This window comes from Pungitius pungitius, chromosome 21 (genome assembly GCF_949316345.1).
Source record: "Pungitius pungitius chromosome 21, fPunPun2.1, whole genome shotgun sequence".
NCBI lineage: Eukaryota > Metazoa > Chordata > Actinopteri > Perciformes > Gasterosteidae > Pungitius > Pungitius pungitius.
This window is the reverse complement of record NC_084920.1, coordinates 4390277-4408253: the sequence shown is the minus strand read 5'-3', so window position 1 is coordinate 4408253 and position 17977 is coordinate 4390277.

Genomic DNA, 17977 nt, shown 5'->3' with positions numbered 1-17977 from the left:
GAGAAACAGACTCCGCCTCCCTCCAAGGTTTCAGGAGGTTGAGGTGGTATATTTGTGTAGCCCCGCCCCTGTCAGACCGCACCACCTCATAATCAACATCCCCCACCCGGCGTGTGACCTCGAAGGGCCCTTGCCACTTAGCCAGGAGTTTTGAGTTGGAAGAGGGAAGTAATACAAGTACCTTTTCTCCCGGTGTGAATTCTCGCAGCTTGTACAGCCGTTGTTGTCGTTCCTGGGCCTGGAGCAAATTCTCCCGTGACATCCTCCCCAGTGTGTGGAGCTTTGCTCGCAGGTCCAGGACGTACTGGATCTCGTTCTTTCCGGGGCTCGGACCTTCCTCCCAGCTTTCTTTAATAAGGTCCAGCACCCCTCTTGGTGACCTGCCAAACAGAAGCTCAAAGGGAGAAAATCCCGTGGAGGCCTGGGGGACCTCACGGACTGCAAACAACAGAGGGTCAAGCCATTTGTCCCAATTACGTTCATCGTCGCTAATAAATTTACGAATCATGGACTTCAGCGTCCTATTCATCCGCTCTACCAACCCGTCGGTCTGGGGGTGGTACACGCTCGTGCGGACGGACTTAATGCCCAGTAACCCGTAAAGTTCTCCCAGTGTGCGCGACATGAACGAGGTGCCCTGGTCTGTTAGAATCTCTTTCGGGATTCCAACCCGGGAGATGACCTGAAACAGAGCCTGCGCGACGCACTTTGCAGAGATATTGCGCAATGGCACTGCCTCCGGATACCGGGTTGCGTAATCCATGAGGACTATCACAAAGCGGTATCCGCGTGCGCTCCGGTGAAATGGCCCGATGAGGTCCATGCCGATGCGCTCGAACGGAACCTCCACCAAAATCCACTAAAATCGGGCCATTATCCGGTCTAGTGTTTTCCCGTATCCCATGTGACCCGCCATCGGATTATAGTGAGCCGCCTGGAAAACCATTTCCCGGCGGCTTTTCGGTACTAACAACTGGGTGTTTTCCTGCCCTGTTCGAGTGTCACGACTCACTCTATACAGTCTGTCCCTAATCAATGAGAAGTGCGGGTACGACTGTGCTGCGTCAGGGCGCACCAAATGACCATCAATTCTTATCACTTGGTCGTAGGCTGAGCGTAGAGTATCGTCACGAGACTGCTCGAGTGGAAAATCTTCCATGGAGCGGAACTCGGGAACCGCCGGGGTCTCCTCGGGAGGCTCCGCCAGTTCCCCCTCTCCCCCGGCGGCGTCGGCCGACCTCGCGTCCCCGCTGAGCACCGCACACATACCGCATGTCCCTGTCGGTCGTGAACGCACCCCCGCAGCCTGCCCCATTAGCGTGTTAAATCCCTCCCAATCCGTTCCCAAAATTACGGGGTGCATCAGGTGGGAGCTAACCGCGACCTTTATTCTATATTTTTTTCCCCTGAACCGAAGTTTGACGGACACTATGGGATACTCGTGAATGTCCCCGTGCACACACCTTATTTTCACCCGCGACGCTTCTACCAATGCCCCTGGCCGAACCAGGCTCTGGTGTATCATGGACTGCGAAAAGCCCGAATCCACCATCGCCTGGCGTGTACCCCCCTGGATTCTTACCGGAACGCGGTACGTCGCTCCCGGGCCGGGGGAGGGTGATGGAGCGCCTGCCCCACCTCCATCAGCGGGCACTCCCTCCGCAGATGGCCGGGCTGCCCACACTTCCAGCACTCCTGCCCTGGCGTTTGAGAACCTCCGGGTGGGTCAGGAAGAATGCCGGGGCTTGCTGCGGTCGGGGGGTCCCGGTGTCTGGTCATCGGCTCCCGCCGTGGGGCTGGTCGGGGTCGCCCTGTGGTCAGCTGCTGGCCCCATCCCCGTGGTGCGGCTGCTCCCGGCCGTCGCGCCCGCCAGGGTGCACCGCCAGGTGGTCCTCGGCCAGGGTGATGGCTGCCTCCAGCGTCGGTGGGCGGTGGTACCGGACCCACGCCGCCGTGCGGGCCGGGAGCCCCTCCACAAACTGCTCCACTACCACCTTCTCCACGACCTCCGACGCCGTCCCCACCCCGTTCGGTTGGAGCCACCTGGCGGCCGCGTCCCGGAGAAGCTGCCCGTAGGCGAAGGGTCGGTCCTCCGGTCCCAGCCTGGCACTCCGGAATCGCCGGCGGTGGTCCTCGGGCAGCAGTCCCAGCCGGTCGACCACGGCCTTCCGCACCGCGGGGTAGTCCCGCCGGGCCGCCGGGGGAAGCCCCATGGCGGCCGTCTGCGCCTCCCCGGTCAGCAGCGGGAGCAGCCTCACGGCCCATTCCCCCTCCGGCCATCCGCACGCCTCCGCCGTTGCCTCGAAGGCTTCCATGAACGCCTGGGTGTCGTCCTCTGCTGTCATGCGGTGGAGGGTCAGGCTTGCCAACGCTGTCGGCCCCGGTGGTGGAGGTGCGGGCCCCGACCGCTCCACCAATTGCTCCAGCGCCTGGGCCTGCCTCCCCACCTGGACCTGGAGCATCCCCATGAACTCTGCCTGTTCACGTTGGATCCCCGCCAGCTCCCCGATCATCTGCGCCAGTGCGAGCGCCGGTTGGGTCGGCATATCCTGCTGCCTTTGGTCCGTCATCCGCCGAGTTGGGTGCCACTGTGGGGTGTGCGGGGTCGGGTTTGGGAGGAAGACGCTGGAGACCAGTCTGCCAGTTTTTAATTCTTTTATTTTCCAGTGTTTTCAGCACACGTGCCGGCGTCCTGCTCGCTCGTTCGGGCTCTCCTTCGCTCGCCCGCCTCACTGCTCAAATGGGGGAGAGCACACACACACAATCATTGCCAGCTGATCGTCATTGTTTTCACCTGGCACTGTACCCCGAGCCGCTCCCCCTCTCTCTCCTTCTGCATTCAAGCCGAAACCACGCCCGCCACCACAAGGGCCTATGCCGGTAGATGGTGCCACCTGCTGTAGGAACAACTGCGGACCCAGTTAACTGCCCGGTCGGTTCAGTACTGGAGTTCCTGCCATGTTTTCCACAGGTCTTCCCGTCTGCCTTTTCCTGTTAAATTGAGACACAACTTAATGGTTGATGATATTAAAGTGTTATGGTTACAGGTACATCTTCCACATGTAAAACCGATTATTCTTGGTTGTTATAGGCCACCTAGTGCCAGGATAGAGTACGTAAATGGTTTACGTAATATGCTAGATAAGGTGACTGCGGAAAACAGAGAGCTATACTGGCTGGGTGATCTAAATATTGATTGGCTGTCTGATATTTGTCCTCTGAAGATTAAAACCATGACAGACACCTCTGGTTTATCTCAATTAATGGATCAACCAACAATAGTTTCTAGTATCAATACAGGATCTCATATTTACACTAATAATCCTGATATGTGCTCAACACCTATTTCTGTAACAGCTGTATTGCTGTCTCCAGGAAAACTAAGCCTGTCCTAAAAGTATTATGTAGAGATCTTTTAGGGTATTTAATGAGGAGAGTTTTTAAAATGAATTGGATAATATTGAATGGAATTTGATTAGTGACATTAATGATGTGAATGTATCCCTTAATTTATTTATGGATTGTTTATGAGAATTGTTAACAATCATGCTCCATTAAAGAAATTTGCAGTTAAAGCCAAAAGTGCTCCTTGGGTTGATACTGAGTTAAGGAGCTTAATGGCTCAAAGGGAAGAGGCTAAAAAAGTTGCAGTTCTTTCTAGAGGACAGAACATTTTACTGTATTTTAAGGAATCAGGTGACCAAGGAGAATAGAGTGAAAAAGAAAAAATATTTTCAGAAGAGAATTGACGATAGTGGTACAGATAGTAAGAGAATGTGGAATGTACTCAATGAAATCATGGGGGAAAAAATCTACTTACACTTCTTTTGTTGAATTGAATGGAGTTTATTTGACTAAGCCAATAATTCAATTCAATTCAATTCATATTATTTTGTATAGCCCAAAATCGCAAATTACAAATTTGCCTCAGAGGGCTTTACAGTCTGTACACATGCAACATCCTCTGTCCCGAAACCCTCACATCGGCACAGGAAAAACTCCACAAAATATGAAAAAAACCCTTCAATGGGGAAAAAAGGGAAGAAACCTTAGGGAGAACGTCAGAGGAGGGATCCCTCTCCCGGGATGGACAGACTGCAATGGATGTCATGTGTACAGAATCAACAATGTAAAAGATGTACAATACATTCAATTTCTCTAACTGAAATCATACAAGTAATTGCAAGTAGCAGAAGAGGTGTACGGCAGGACCACTGCAGGGACAACCTCCATCAGATCGAACCACCATCCACAGAGGCTTCTATGGGGAGGGAGAGCAGAAAGATGTTGGTTTTTGATGACAGTAATATGAATCATATTTAAAGTAATGATGATGGCAGCAGCAGGTGTCAGCAGAGCCATGAGCCAGGAGTCAGAACCGGGGTCCGCACGAAACTATGATCCACGGAGACCTGCTAGGCGAGAAAGCACAAAAAACTCCCGGAAAGAAGCTTAATTAGTGATGTACATTAATAAAGCATGGATGATTGTGGGAGGAGAGGGTGAGAGTGAGAGAGGGGCTCGGTGTGTCCTAAGAAGTCCCCTGGCAGTCTAAGCCTAGAGCAGCTTAACTAAGGGCTGGTCCAGGCTAACCTGAGCCAGCCCTAACTATAAGCAATATCAAAGAGGAACGTTTTAAGCTTTATCTTAAATGAACTGACCGAGTCTGCCCCCCGGACTGAAAGTGGAAGCTGGTTCCACAAAAGAGGAGCTTGATAACTGAAGGCTCTGGCCCCCATCCTACTTTTTAAAACTCTAGGAACCACAAGTAGCCCAGCATCTATGGAGCGTAGATGCCTTGTAGGACAATACGGTGTAACAAGCTCTTTAAGATAAGACGGTGCCTCACCAGCAAGTGCCTTGTAGGTGAGGAGAAGTACCTTAAATTCTATTCTTGATTTAACAGGAAGCCAGTGCAGAGAAGTTAATACAGGAGTTATATGATCCCATTTCTTAGTTCTTGTTAATACACGTGCTGCAGCATTCTGAATCAGTTGGAGAGGTTTAAGCGATTTACAAGAGCAGCCTGATAACAAAGAATTACAGTAATACAGATTGCAAATTATTTTAATGATTATTTTGTTAGTAAGGTTTCTAACTTTAGAGAGACAATGAAATGCACGGTTGGTTCCGACTCAAATGAGCTAATTGAAAGGTGTATTATGAAAGATAAAATGTGTAGTTTTTAATCAGGTTAATGTTGTACAGGTGGAAATGTTGTTGAGATCTTTAACTGTTGGTGGGTCTGTTGATACAGACAACGTCTCTCGGTTACGTATGTAACCTTCGTTCCCTGAAGGGAACGACACGCTGCGTAAAGACGCTGTGGGAACGCCCCTGCGTGACCGCGCGTCATGAAGCACGTGTGAAACCTAACCAATGGCGAGCTGGTACGTTATAGCGGGGACGCCGGACCAAGGCGCTATAAAGGGACCCGAAGGGCAGGACCATTCATCTCTGAAAGGCCGGGAGTATGACAGAACATTTACGCAGCGTCTCGTTCCCTTCAGGGAACGAAGGTTACATACGTAACCGAGAGACGTTCCCTATCAGGGAACTCGAGCTGTGTAAAAACGCTGTGGGAACAGTTATACCCACTCACCATACGAGTGACCGTGGTGTGAAGTATTTAAAAAACGCACACTCGACGAGAGCACCTGTGCTCAAGGCGAGGGTCAGTCCCTGACAGGAGGGCTTCTGCAGCCGCCATACCCCGATAGAATGGGCCTGGACAGCCGAGATGCGGGCTGACCGGCCAAATCATAAGCAAGTGTCATGGTCTTAACCATTCACTAGCTGCGGCTCTGTTATACGCCTGGTCCGACGTCAGGAACTGAGGACAGGGTGCCACAAGGAAGAGAGATGCCTAAAGGCAGACGGGAAGACCTGTGGGAAACATGGCAGGAACTCCAGTACTGAACCGACCGGGCAGTTAACTGGGTCCGCAGTTGTTCCTACAGCAGGTGGCACCATCTACCGGCATAGGCCCTCCTAGTGGCGGAGCTCTGGAGTAGGAGGTGGTCTCTACGACCTCAGTCGAGAGACCGGACCTTAAAGGGCGGGCCCTTTCAAGGGCCACGCCCATAGCTTCCAAAGCTCAGGGCGGGGGTGAACTATGGACCCCGACGCCTGAGACAGCAGGTCCGACCTGTTGGGGATCTCCACCGGGGGGCCTGCGAGAATCGATATTAGGTCCGCAAACCATACGCGGGCCGGCCAGAACGGGGCTACTAACAGTAGGCTGATTCCGTCCTGACGGACCCTATCCAGAACCCCTGGGAGCAGAGCAACCGGGGGGAAGCGTACAGGCGCATGCTTTTTGGCCATGCCTGTCCCAAAGCATCCAAGCCGAGAGGGGCGGGGTGCGTGAGGGAGAACCACCAAGGACAATGAGTTGTCTCTCCGGAGGCAAATAGGTCCACATCGGCACGGCCGGTGACCCCAAAGGAACTCCACCGCCTCTGGGTGTTCCTCAAGGAAATTTTGGAACCTTTGTTATTTTTGATTTTTATGAATGATGTGCCGTATATACTCAGTAAGGCTACATTGACTATGTTTGCTGATGATTCTACTCTTTATTATGCAGCCCCCACATGTTCAGAGCTTAATCAGGTTCTGTCTTGTGAGATGAGCAAATTGTATAACTGGATCAAAACTACGGTGTCCGAGAAGGTTCAGACTAATACAAAAGCCACAACACACCCGCAAATGCCACAACACAACACGAAAGCCACAACGCAGAATACAAAAGCCACAACACAATCGCAAATGCCACAACACAACACGAACGCCACAACGCAAAATACAAAAGCCACAACACAATCGCAAATGCCACAACACAACCGAACGCCGCAACACAACACAAAAGCGAAAACAAAAGTAGCTAAGTAACTGCCCACGGGAGCGAGCGTATTGTAGCGTGTCTTAAGTTCCTGAATGTGTATATGGTTCTGATTTCCTACTCTGTTACTAGGGCTAGGGTTGGGGTACCGCTCCTTCTAGGGTAATGTGTGTAGTTTATGGGGAACAGAGGAAGTGGGAATTGCGGGGAGTTGTGGGAAGTTGTAGTTCTTACTGGTGTGTAAAAAACCGTGGTGTTTTTAACTAACAATAGCTAAAAGATGCTTGGCGCCATTTAGCTAACGTTAGTTAGTTAAATAGCCGCAAGGAATCATGTTTTACTTACTTCTTAAACGATCTGGCCTCCTCCAGCTCCGTTCGTCAAATATACGCTCGTTCCTGTGGGCGTTCCTCCAAAATACGCTCGCTCCCGTGGGCGTTCCTGCAAAATACGCTCGTTACTTAGCTACTTCCGTTTTCGCTTTCGTGTTGTGGCGTTCGGTTGTGTTGTGGCATTTGCGGGTGTGTTGTGGCTTTTTGAGTTGTGTTGTGGCATTTGCGGGTGTGTTGTGGCTTTTGTATTTGTCTGAACCTTCTCGGCCACCGTACAAAACAAATAAACTTGCTCTAAATATTTAGAAAACTATGAGTATATGTTACGTCTCTCTCTCTATTTTTGTCTAGGGGTTCCATGAGGGACGTAACAAAACAAAAGAAAATGTTAAACATGGAGAAATCACCTTCTCTACTCCCAGCTCTGACCGCACTTTACACTGAACTTCCAGAAGAAATGACACAACACCCTTAGATTCTAACGCGGTCACAAAAGGGAAACAGAACAAATGTAAAGTATTTATAGTTTTATTAATAGGTTTAATAAAACCTTAGGGTAGGGCAGATCAGCTTATAACAAAACGGCAAACAAACAAATGGTAACCAAATCGTCAGGAGAGGGCCAGGCCAAAATAACAAACAAAACAAGGCTTCCTTAAGATTATGAGGAGCTACCTTCCCTAACAAACAAAAGGGATAAAACAAAAGACAGTCATCTTACCTCTCTCCCTGACTAATAGCAAAACAAGAGAAAAAGTTAGTGAGGTGAACCTCCAAACAAAATGGCACCCAACTCCCTACACCATTTACACCGTTTACACCGTTTGTGGTGAGACCAACTCCACAGACAGGTCTCTACCATGAACACACGCTGTGATAGCTCGCAGGGGAAGAATCCCCCCTCCATCTGCTTTCCTTGCTGCCTTATACCCACTGCCAGGCTCCAGCTAATGGACATCAGCTGGGGATCGTTTGAGGGCTGCATGGCAGAGAGAGAGAGAGAGAGAAAGGCAGGAGGAGGGGAGAAAACATCACCAGCAAATGCACCATCACTATTACGTCAGGGGACGTAACACCCCCACCGTTAAGATTATAAATAGGCACACAGCATTTATAATAAACAGTCACCAATGCACTTACATACTTAAAAAGCAAGAGCATTCACATGCTACCGTACTTATCCGTTAGTAAACCAGTTATGACCTAGACAATGCGTCTGCAACAACATTTTCTGGGCCTTTTTTGTAGCGGATGTCAAGATTAAATTCTTGAACGGCGAGAGACCACCGCATAAGCCGCTGACTCGAGTTAGACATGCGCTGAAGAAAAATTAACGGATTATGGTCCGTGTACACTACTATTGGCGCAAGACTACCCCCTACGTACACTTCAAAGTGCTGTAGTGCCATCAACATTGCCAGGGCCTCCTTCTCAATGACACTATAGTTCTGCTGACACCTTGAGAACTTTTTAGAGAAGTATGAAACTGGATGCTCTACACCAAGATTGTCCTCCTGTAGAAGGACCGCACCGGCTCCTGTAGCTGAGGCATCAACTTCTAACTTAAACGGGGCATCAAATTGAGGGGCTTTGAGTATGGGGGCACTGCAGAGCAAGTCCTTCGCTGCCTCGAAAGCATACCCACAACTGGGTGTCCAGACAAACCTCTTTGTAGTGCTTAGTAGATCAGTTAGTGGAGAGACCACGGAGGAAAAGTTTGGGCAGAAAGCACGGTAGTATCCACACATTCCAAGGAACCTGCGCAGTTCCCGTTTATTAGAGGGAACGTTGTAGTCAAGGACGGCCGCAATTTTGGCGTCGACAGGCTTCACCATTCCCTGTCCCACTTGTTTACCCAGGTAGCAGATCATCCCCTTAGCGAACTCGCACTTCGCAAGGTTCAAGGTCAACGAGGCATCAGCCAAGCGCTGAAAAACCTTCTCAAGGGTGGCAAGATGTTCGGTCCAAGTATGCGAGTGGATGACCACATCATCCAGGTATATTTCACAGTTTTCTACACCCGTTAACACATTATACATTAAACGTTGGAACGTTGCGGGAGCGTTTCGCATACCAAAAGCTAAGACCGAATACTGCAGAAAATTGTCTGGGGTGACAAAAGCTGATATTTCCGATGCCCGCGCAGTCAGAGGGATCTGCCAGTATCCTTTCAAGAGGTCTAGCTTTGTTACAAACTTGGCGTTACCCACTCGGTCCACACAATCTTCCATTCTAGGAAGAGGGAAGGAATCAGCTTTAGTCACGTTGTTGACTTTCCGAAAGTCTGTGCAGAAGCGATAGGTGGAGTCAGGTTTTGGTACCAATAGGCAGGGCGAACTCCAGGGGCTCTGACTTGGCACAGCAATTCCATTCTGCAACATATACTTCACTTCAGTCGTCATTATGTTACGCTTTTGGGGATTGACTCGATAAGGATGCTGCTTGATGGGAGAGGCCGTTCCAACATCAATGTCATGGGAGCACAGTGCAGTTCTGCCAGGCACATCTGAGAACAAACTAGGGAACTTATACATCAGCTCAGTCAGTTCTTTAGCTTGTGCTTCACCAAGATGAGCATGGTAAGTCTTAAGGTCACTTAGGATTGCCGAATTTGTTAACCGGGTGGAAGGAACTGGTACTTCCTTGTTACACAATCCGTCATCTTCCATGGTATAGGTGGTAACCATATTAACAGTAGCGGGGGGTACACTTGTGGTCTCACTTTTCTTTTCCTTCGTGGGTTTGTCACACTTTGTCTCACCTTTCTCTCGCACAGTCACATACCCTTTCAGCATGTTGATGTGGCACAACCGGCTTTTACATCTGCGGTCGGGTGTGTCAATAACGTAATTTACGTTACTCACTTTCTTCTTGACAACATAGGGACCCGTAAACTTGGCCTGGAACACCGAACCAGGAGTGGTTAGCAAAGCTAGAACCAAATCGCCAGGCTGAAAAGATCTGTTAACAGACTTCAGGTCATAGTGTGCTTTCATTCTTCCTTGGGATGTTTCAAGATGTTTGGCTGCCACTTCACGAGCGTTCCTTAGTCTCTGACGGAGAGTTTGGACGTATTCAGGGATACTCACAGGAGTTAGGTGTTCAGTCAACAGTTGCTCGCTCAACAACTTTAACGGCCCTCGCACCACATGACCGAAGACAAGCTCCGCTGGACTAAACCCTAGTGACTCTTGTACCGTTTCTCTCACAGCGAACAGAAGAAAGGGGAGACCCTCTTCCCAATCTTTTCCGGTCTCTACACAATAGCTGCGCAGCATCGCTTTAAGAGTTTGATGGAACCTCTCAATTGCACCCTGTGACTCTGGATGGTAAGCAGTTGATAACTGGTGCTTAATGTCAAGCTCCTTTAGAATCTGCTCAAACATCCTTGACGTGAAGTTGGTGCCACGGTCTGTCTGGATTACTTTTGGCAGACCGAAGGTGGAACAGAACTTTATCAGCTCTTTCGCAACTGTTTTGGCTTTCAAGCTGCGTAAAGGAACTGCTTCGGGAAAGCGGGTCGCAGCACACATGATAGTTAGCATATATTGATGTCCTGTCTTTGATTTGGGCAAGGGGCCCACACAATCTATGATCAATCGCTCAAATGGCTCACCCATCACAGGAATTGGCAAAAGAGGAGCGACAGGCACTCTTTGGTTTGGCTTTCCTGCGAATTGGCATACTTTACAAGATTTGCAAAAGGCAGACACAGCAGACTTTATACCAGGCCAATAGAAGTATCTGGAAAGTCGATAGTACGTCTTTGTGACTCCTAGATGACCGGACATTACATGCTCATGAGCCAGCTTCAACACATGCGTGCGGTATCCAGAAGGCAAAACGATTTGCTGCACCATCTGACAGTTTTCATCGTCTTCGTCTGGCTTCCATCTACGCATCAGCAGTCCATTATCCCAGAAATACATTACCCCCGAGTTAGGTGTTTTCCCAAGATCTGTAGCTTTAGCACACTTAGCTAGTGTTGGGTCTTCTCTCTGCGCAACTATCAGATGTTCCCGGCTCACTTTAAAGGGGGGGTTTGGCTCTGAACAAGGATCAGGCATTGGCTCCGGTTCTGTGGTCAGCGTATACTCACATGGGGTAGTACCAGGGACTAGGAAAGAATCCGCAAGATCCACCACTTCCTTGAATTTATGTGCTTGTGCACGGGTCACTGCACAGGCAGGGAATGCCGAGGGATACAAAGTAACAAGGTTAGGCTTCTCCCCCACACTTGGGGTACGTGTCACTATTGGAAAAGGAAAAACTTCGCCCCCTGCTAAATCATTCCCTATGAGTACGTCTATGCCTTCTACAGGTAACTGTCGACGGACCCCCAGTTTAACAGCACCACTGACAAGACCTGATTTTAAGTGAACCGTATGCAAAGGTACATTAGCACAGAGCATCTCAATACCACGGACCAACACATCATGTCCTGTGTACGTTTCCGCAGAAAATGGTAGGCTACGCTCAAGAATAAAGGACTGCGCCGCCCCTGTATCTCTAAGCATTACTACTGGCTTAAACTCAGTATCCGGATATATAGAAACCATGCCCTCCAGAAGAAATGGCTGGTAACTTTCTACATCAGCCGGGCTTAACGTTGGTAAGGACTGAGCCAGTGCTACGTTCTTCGTTTTCGAACCCTTTTGCTTCCATCTGTGGCAGTCTGCAATCAAATGTTCAGGGCTTAGACAGAAAAAACATTCACGTCTCTCACTATTTAGCGACTTAAACCTACGAGCACCTTTTGGGAAATTTTCAGCTCCAACAGGGCGGGTTACAGGAGGAATCATGTTCAACGTATCGGCCGCATATGGCATGGCCAATCTTGTCTGCCGAGGAGCAGAGAAAACGGTACGATGGGTCAACACAAACTCGTCAGCCAAGACAGCAGCGTTAGACAGACAAGCAACTTTTTGCTCGTTCAAATGAACTACCACATTCTCTGGCACACAATTCTTAAAGTCTTCTAGCATGATTAACTCCTGTAATTGTTCCAGAGTTGTTATCTTGCTAGAGAGACACCATTTTTCAAAGAGAATCTTTTTCTCTCTTGCGAACTCTACGTAAGACTGTCTGGCTGTTTTCACATGTCGCCGAAATTTTTGCCGGTATGCCTCAGGGACAAGTTCAAATGCGCGCAAAACCGCTGCCTTGATTATATCATAATCAAGAGAAGACTCGATTGGCAGGGAAGAACAGACCTCCTGCGCTTTTCCAGTTAGGCTACACTGCAATAACAGAGCCCACATCTCTTTTGGCCACGCTAACTTTCCTGCAACTCGCTCAAATGTGACAAAATAGGAATCTACCTCCGCTTCCCTGAACGGCGGTACCAGTTTAATATATCGACTGGGGTCAAAAGGACCGGCAGGAGAGACATGGCTATGCTCATCCGCCAAAGGCCTACTAGGTGTCAATGTAGGAGAGGAAATTGAAGAGGTTTTGGTATTTGGCAACGGCACAGCCGTATGCTGAGCTTCCAAAGCCAATCTTTGCAACTTAATATCCCGCTCAGCCTCTATTTCAACAGTTCTCAATTTAATCATCTGAGCTTCACATTCCTGCTTCTTTATTTCCAATTCCAACTCTTTTAACCTCACCGCCAACCTAGGGTCCTGTAAAGCCACAAAGTCAGTTTCAGGCTGACCTTCACTATGTTCCTCTTTATCTGCTGCTACACGTTGCTCTACCTCCTCACCATCATCACTTTCACTTGCCAAAATTCCATCACTTACCAATTTGGCATACACCCTTTCTTTAATGACCTGTTTGGTAGCTTCTTTGACAATGAGGATATTAAAAAACTCTGCTATCTGAATAAGATCTCGCTTTCTACAGCGATTAAAGACGTCAATAGTCGGTGCAAGAGTAAACGAGACTAGATCAAATTCCATCTTTTAATCTCCCCACTATGCTCTCCTCTTTCACACAAAACAGAAAACAGCCAGCAATCAAGAACAAAGTTGTACTCACCAAAGTAGAGTTGCTTGCAAACGAATTTTCAAATTAAATAACGATGAGCTAATTGTCACAGGGCAAATGTATGTATTGCACATACCGCAAGCTTCACAACATTACACTAACGCATCCCGGACGAGCCCCCAATTGTTACGTCTCTCTCTCTATTTTTGTCTAGGGGTTCCATGAGGGACGTAACAAAACAAAAGAAAATGTTAAACATGGAGAAATCACCTTCTCTACTCCCAGCTCTGACCGCACTTTACACTGAACTTCCAGAAGAAATGACACAACACCCTTAGATTCTAACGCGGTCACAAAAGGGAAACAGAACAAATGTAAAGTATTTATAGTTTTATTAATAGGTTTAATAAAACCTTAGGGTAGGGCAGATCAGCTTATAACAAAACGGCAAACAAACAAATGGTAACCAAATCGTCAGGAGAGGGCCAGGCCAAAATAACAAACAAAACAAGGCTTCCTTAAGATTATGAGGAGCTACCTTCCCTAACAAACAAAAGGGATAAAACAAAAGACAGTCATCTTACCTCTCTCCCTGACTAATAGCAAAACAAGAGAAAAAGTTAGTGAGGTGAACCTCCAAACAAAATGGCACCCAACTCCCTACACCATTTACACCGTTTACACCGTTTGTGGTGAGACCAACTCCACAGACAGGTCTCTACCATGAACACACGCTGTGATAGCTCGCAGGGGAAGAATCCCCCCTCCATCTGCTTTCCTTGCTGCCTTATACCCACTGCCAGGCTCCAGCTAATGGACATCAGCTGGGGATCGTTTGAGGGCTGCATGGCAGAGAGAGAGAGAGAGAGAAAGGCAGGAGGAGGGGAGAAAACATCACCAGCAAATGCACCATCACTATTACGTCAGGGGACGTAACAGTATAATATTTGGTTCTAAGCATAAACTATCTACAGTGGCCAAGAAGGTTCAGACAAATACAAAAGCCACAACACAACCGAAAGCGAAAACGGAAGTAGCTAAGTAACCCCCCACGGGAGCGAGCGTATTTTGGAGGAACGCCCACGGGAACGAGCGTATTTTTGACGAGCGGAGCTGGAGAATGCCAGATCGTTTAGAAGTAAGTGAAACATGTTTTCTTGCGGCTAGTTAGAATTTAAAACGTTAGCTAAAAGATACGTGGCGCCATTTAGCTAATGTTAGGCACGTTCTGTGCCAATTAAGAGCCAGTTTATCATTACCCAGGTTTATTGTTGACTGTTGTCGGCCACAGCCACGCCATCCCAAGAACACCACTTTTTTTACACACCAGTAGACACACCAGAACTCCCCGCAGTTCCCACTTCCTCTGTTCCCCAAAAACTACACACATTACCCGGAAGGGGGCGGTACCCCAACCCTGGCCCAAGTAACAGCGTAAGTAATCAGAACCATGTACACATTTAGGAACTTAAGGCACGCTCCAATACGCTCGCTCCTGTGGGCGTTCCTCAAATACACTCGCGCCCGTGGGCAGTTACTTAGCTACTTCCGTTTTTGCTTTTGTGTTGTGGCAATCGTGTTGTGTTGCAGCGTTCGTGTTGTGTTGTGGCGTTCGGTTGTGTTGTGGCATTTGCGGTTGTGTTGTGGCTTTTGTATTTTGTGTTGTGGCGTTCGTGTTGTGGCATTTGCGGTTTTGTTTAGACTTTTGTATTTTGTGTTGTGGCGTTCGTCTTGTGTTGCGGCGTTCGGTTGTGTTGTGGCATTTGCGGTTGTGTTGTGGCTTTTGTATATTGTGTTGTGGCGTTTGTGTTGTGGCATTTGCGGTTGTGTTGTGACTTTTGTATTTTGTGTTGTGGCATTCGTGTTGTGTTGCGGCGTTCGGTTGTGTTGTAGCATTTGCGGTTGTGTTGTGGCTTTTGTATTTTGTGTTGTGGCGTTTGTGTTGTGGCATTTGCGGTTGTGTTGTGACTTTTGTATTTTGTGTTTTGGCGTTCGTGTTGTGGCATTTGCGTTTTTTTAAGGTGAACCCGAGCACCGGGAGAAAACCAACCGTGTTACTTAATTAGGATGTCTAATTACGTTACATTGGCACAGTAGAGTACCATGTACGGTCATTTTTAAGGTGAACCCGAGCACCGGGAGAAAACCAACCGTGTTACTTAATTAGGCATCCTAATTACGTTACATTAGCACAGTAGAGTACTATGTACGGTCATTTTTAAGGTGAACCCGAGCACCGGGAGAAAACCAAACGGATCTGACGCACCTTTCCGGGTCAGGCCCGACAAGGGGCCGGTGTGGGCCGCCCCGCGGTCCGCTGCGGGCTCCCTCCGGTTGGCGCTGCTGCTGGTTGCGTCGCCGGCGGCGCGCCCTCCCGGCCGCCCTGCCCGCTGCGGTGCACCGCCATGTGGTCCTCGGCCAGGGTGGTGGCCGCCTCCAGCGTCGGTGGCCGGTGGTACCGGACCCACGCCGCCGTCCGGGCCGGGAGCCCCTCCACGAACTGCTCCAGCGTCACCGCTTCCAGGACCTCTGCCGCCGTTTCCACCCCCGTCGGCCGGAGCCACCTGGCGGCGGCGTCCCGGAGCCGCTGCCCGCTGCGGTGCACCGCCATGTGGTCCTCGGCCAGGGTGGTGGCCGCCTCCAGCGTCGGTGGCCGGTGGTACCGGACCCACGACGCCGTCCGGGCCGGGAGCCCCTCCACGAACTGCTCCAGCGTCACCGCTTCCAGGACCTCTGCCGCCGTTTCCACCCCCGTCGGCCGGAGCCACCTGGCGGCGGCGTCCCGGAGCCGCTGCCCGCTGCGGTGCACCGCCATGTGGTCCTCGGCCAGGGTGGTGGCCGCCTCCAGCGTCGGTGGCCGGTGGTACCGGACCCACGACGCCGTCCGGGCCGGGAGCCCCTCCACGAACTGCTCCAGCGTCACCGCTTCCAGGACCTCTGCCGCCGTTTCCACCCCCGTCGGCCGGAGCCACCTGGCGGCGGCGTCCCGGAGCCGCTGCCCGTAGGCGAACGGCCTGTCCTTCGGCCCCAGTCTGGCCCCCCGGAATCGCCGCCGGTGGTCCTCGGGCAGCAGCCCCAGCCTGTCCACCACGGCCTTCCGTACGGCCGCGTAGTCTCTCCGGGACGCCGGGGGGAGCCCCATTGCCGCCGTCTGCGCCTCCCCCGTCAGGAGGGGCACCAGCCTGACCGGCCACTCTTCCGCCGGCCAGCCGCACGCCTCGGCCGTCACCTCGAAGGCCTCCAAGAAGGACTGGGCGTCGTCTTCCGCCGTCATGCGGTGGAGGTTCAGGCTCGCCATTGCCGCCGGGCTCGGTGGTGGTAGCGCGGGTCCAGACCGCGCCGCCAATAGCTCCAGCGCCTGGGCCTGCCTCCCCACCTGGGCCTGGAGCGCCCCCAGGAACTGCCGGGTAGCCTCGGCTTGGTCCCGCTGGATCGCCGCCAGCTCTCCAATCATCTGGCCCAGTGTCAGCACAGTTTGGGCCGGCATCGCCTGCTGTCCCTCGTTCGTCATCTTGCCGAGTTGGGCGCCACTGTAACGTGTGTGACTGCGCGGCTCCGGACAAACGGCACTCGACACCAGGATGGTGGGTTCCAAATGCTTTTTATTATTTTCATTCGGCTCGGTGAGACACGCCGGCTTCCCGCTCGCTCGATCTCCTTCCCCTCGCTCGCCCCCGCCTCACTGCTATAAAGGGGAGAGCACACACACACATGTCATTATCCCCAGGTGATTGTTATTATTTTCACCTGGCACTGTTCCCCGAGCCACTCCCCCTCTCTCCCACCTGCAGCCGGGCTGAAACCACGCCCGCCACCACAAGTACTATGTAACATTACTTATCACCTTCGTTAACGAGGCTTCTTGGATAAATGGTACCATGCATTTGACCCATGCGCCACAGGTGAAGCAGTGGGCTGACGTAAAGACGCCACGGGAGCAGTTAGTGTTTGGGTGTTTTGCTCAGAGACACTTGTACACGGGACATTGAGCGGCTGGTCATCGAACTGCTGAGAATGCAATGCCTGCGCGGGAACGGAGCCTAACTGTACCTGGTATTTGACCAATTCTCTGCGGTTGCTCTTGTTCTCTGCCTCCGCCGCCTCAACGAGCTGCTTCAGAGGCGCTTCTTCAGCAGCGTTTTTATCAAGCTGCCGAAGTTCTCTCAGAAGGTCCTCCTTCTGTCGCTTGATGGTTTTTCTATCCAATACCAGGCCTTTGTAGATGAGAGTCAAAGCTTCCGTTCCCTGAAGGGTGCTCTGCCGTTCCTCGACCTGGCACTGAAGGGTGCAGTTTTCAGCCCTCGCGATTCTGTTCTCTAACATTATTGCGTGGTTTTTCTCCTCATACCTCTGTTCGCTTGAGAACTTGTTTTCCAGGGCCTGATGTTGCTTTTTGAGGTGGTTATTCTGTCTGATTGTAACTTTTATACCCGCCTTCATTGCTTTGTAGTTTGCTTTACAGGCATCCAGATCCGTGAGGCTGTTCATTAGAGCGTTGATCTTTTCTTTCCATTCAATGTTTGTTATCTGCAAGTTGTCGTTTAGTTCTTTCTGCACGTCATACTCTGACTTCCAGTCATTATCCCTGAGGAGCCTGTTGAAGGCCTCCGCGTGAGCCTTCATCAACTGTTTCTGCTGCTCTTTCAGAACAGTCTGCTGGACTTTCAGTTGAACCACCTGGCTCGCAAAAGATTCTCTGCACTTGAGCTGTTCATTGAGGTCATGGATTTGCTGTTTCAAATCGTTGTTTGTTCTCTCCAAAGCGTCCTTGCCGTTAATTGTTTGGTCCAACTCGGCACGCAAGGCCTTCGCTTTTTTCAACAGAGGCTCGTATTCATGGTGCAGGTACTCATTTTCACGGGACAGGTGT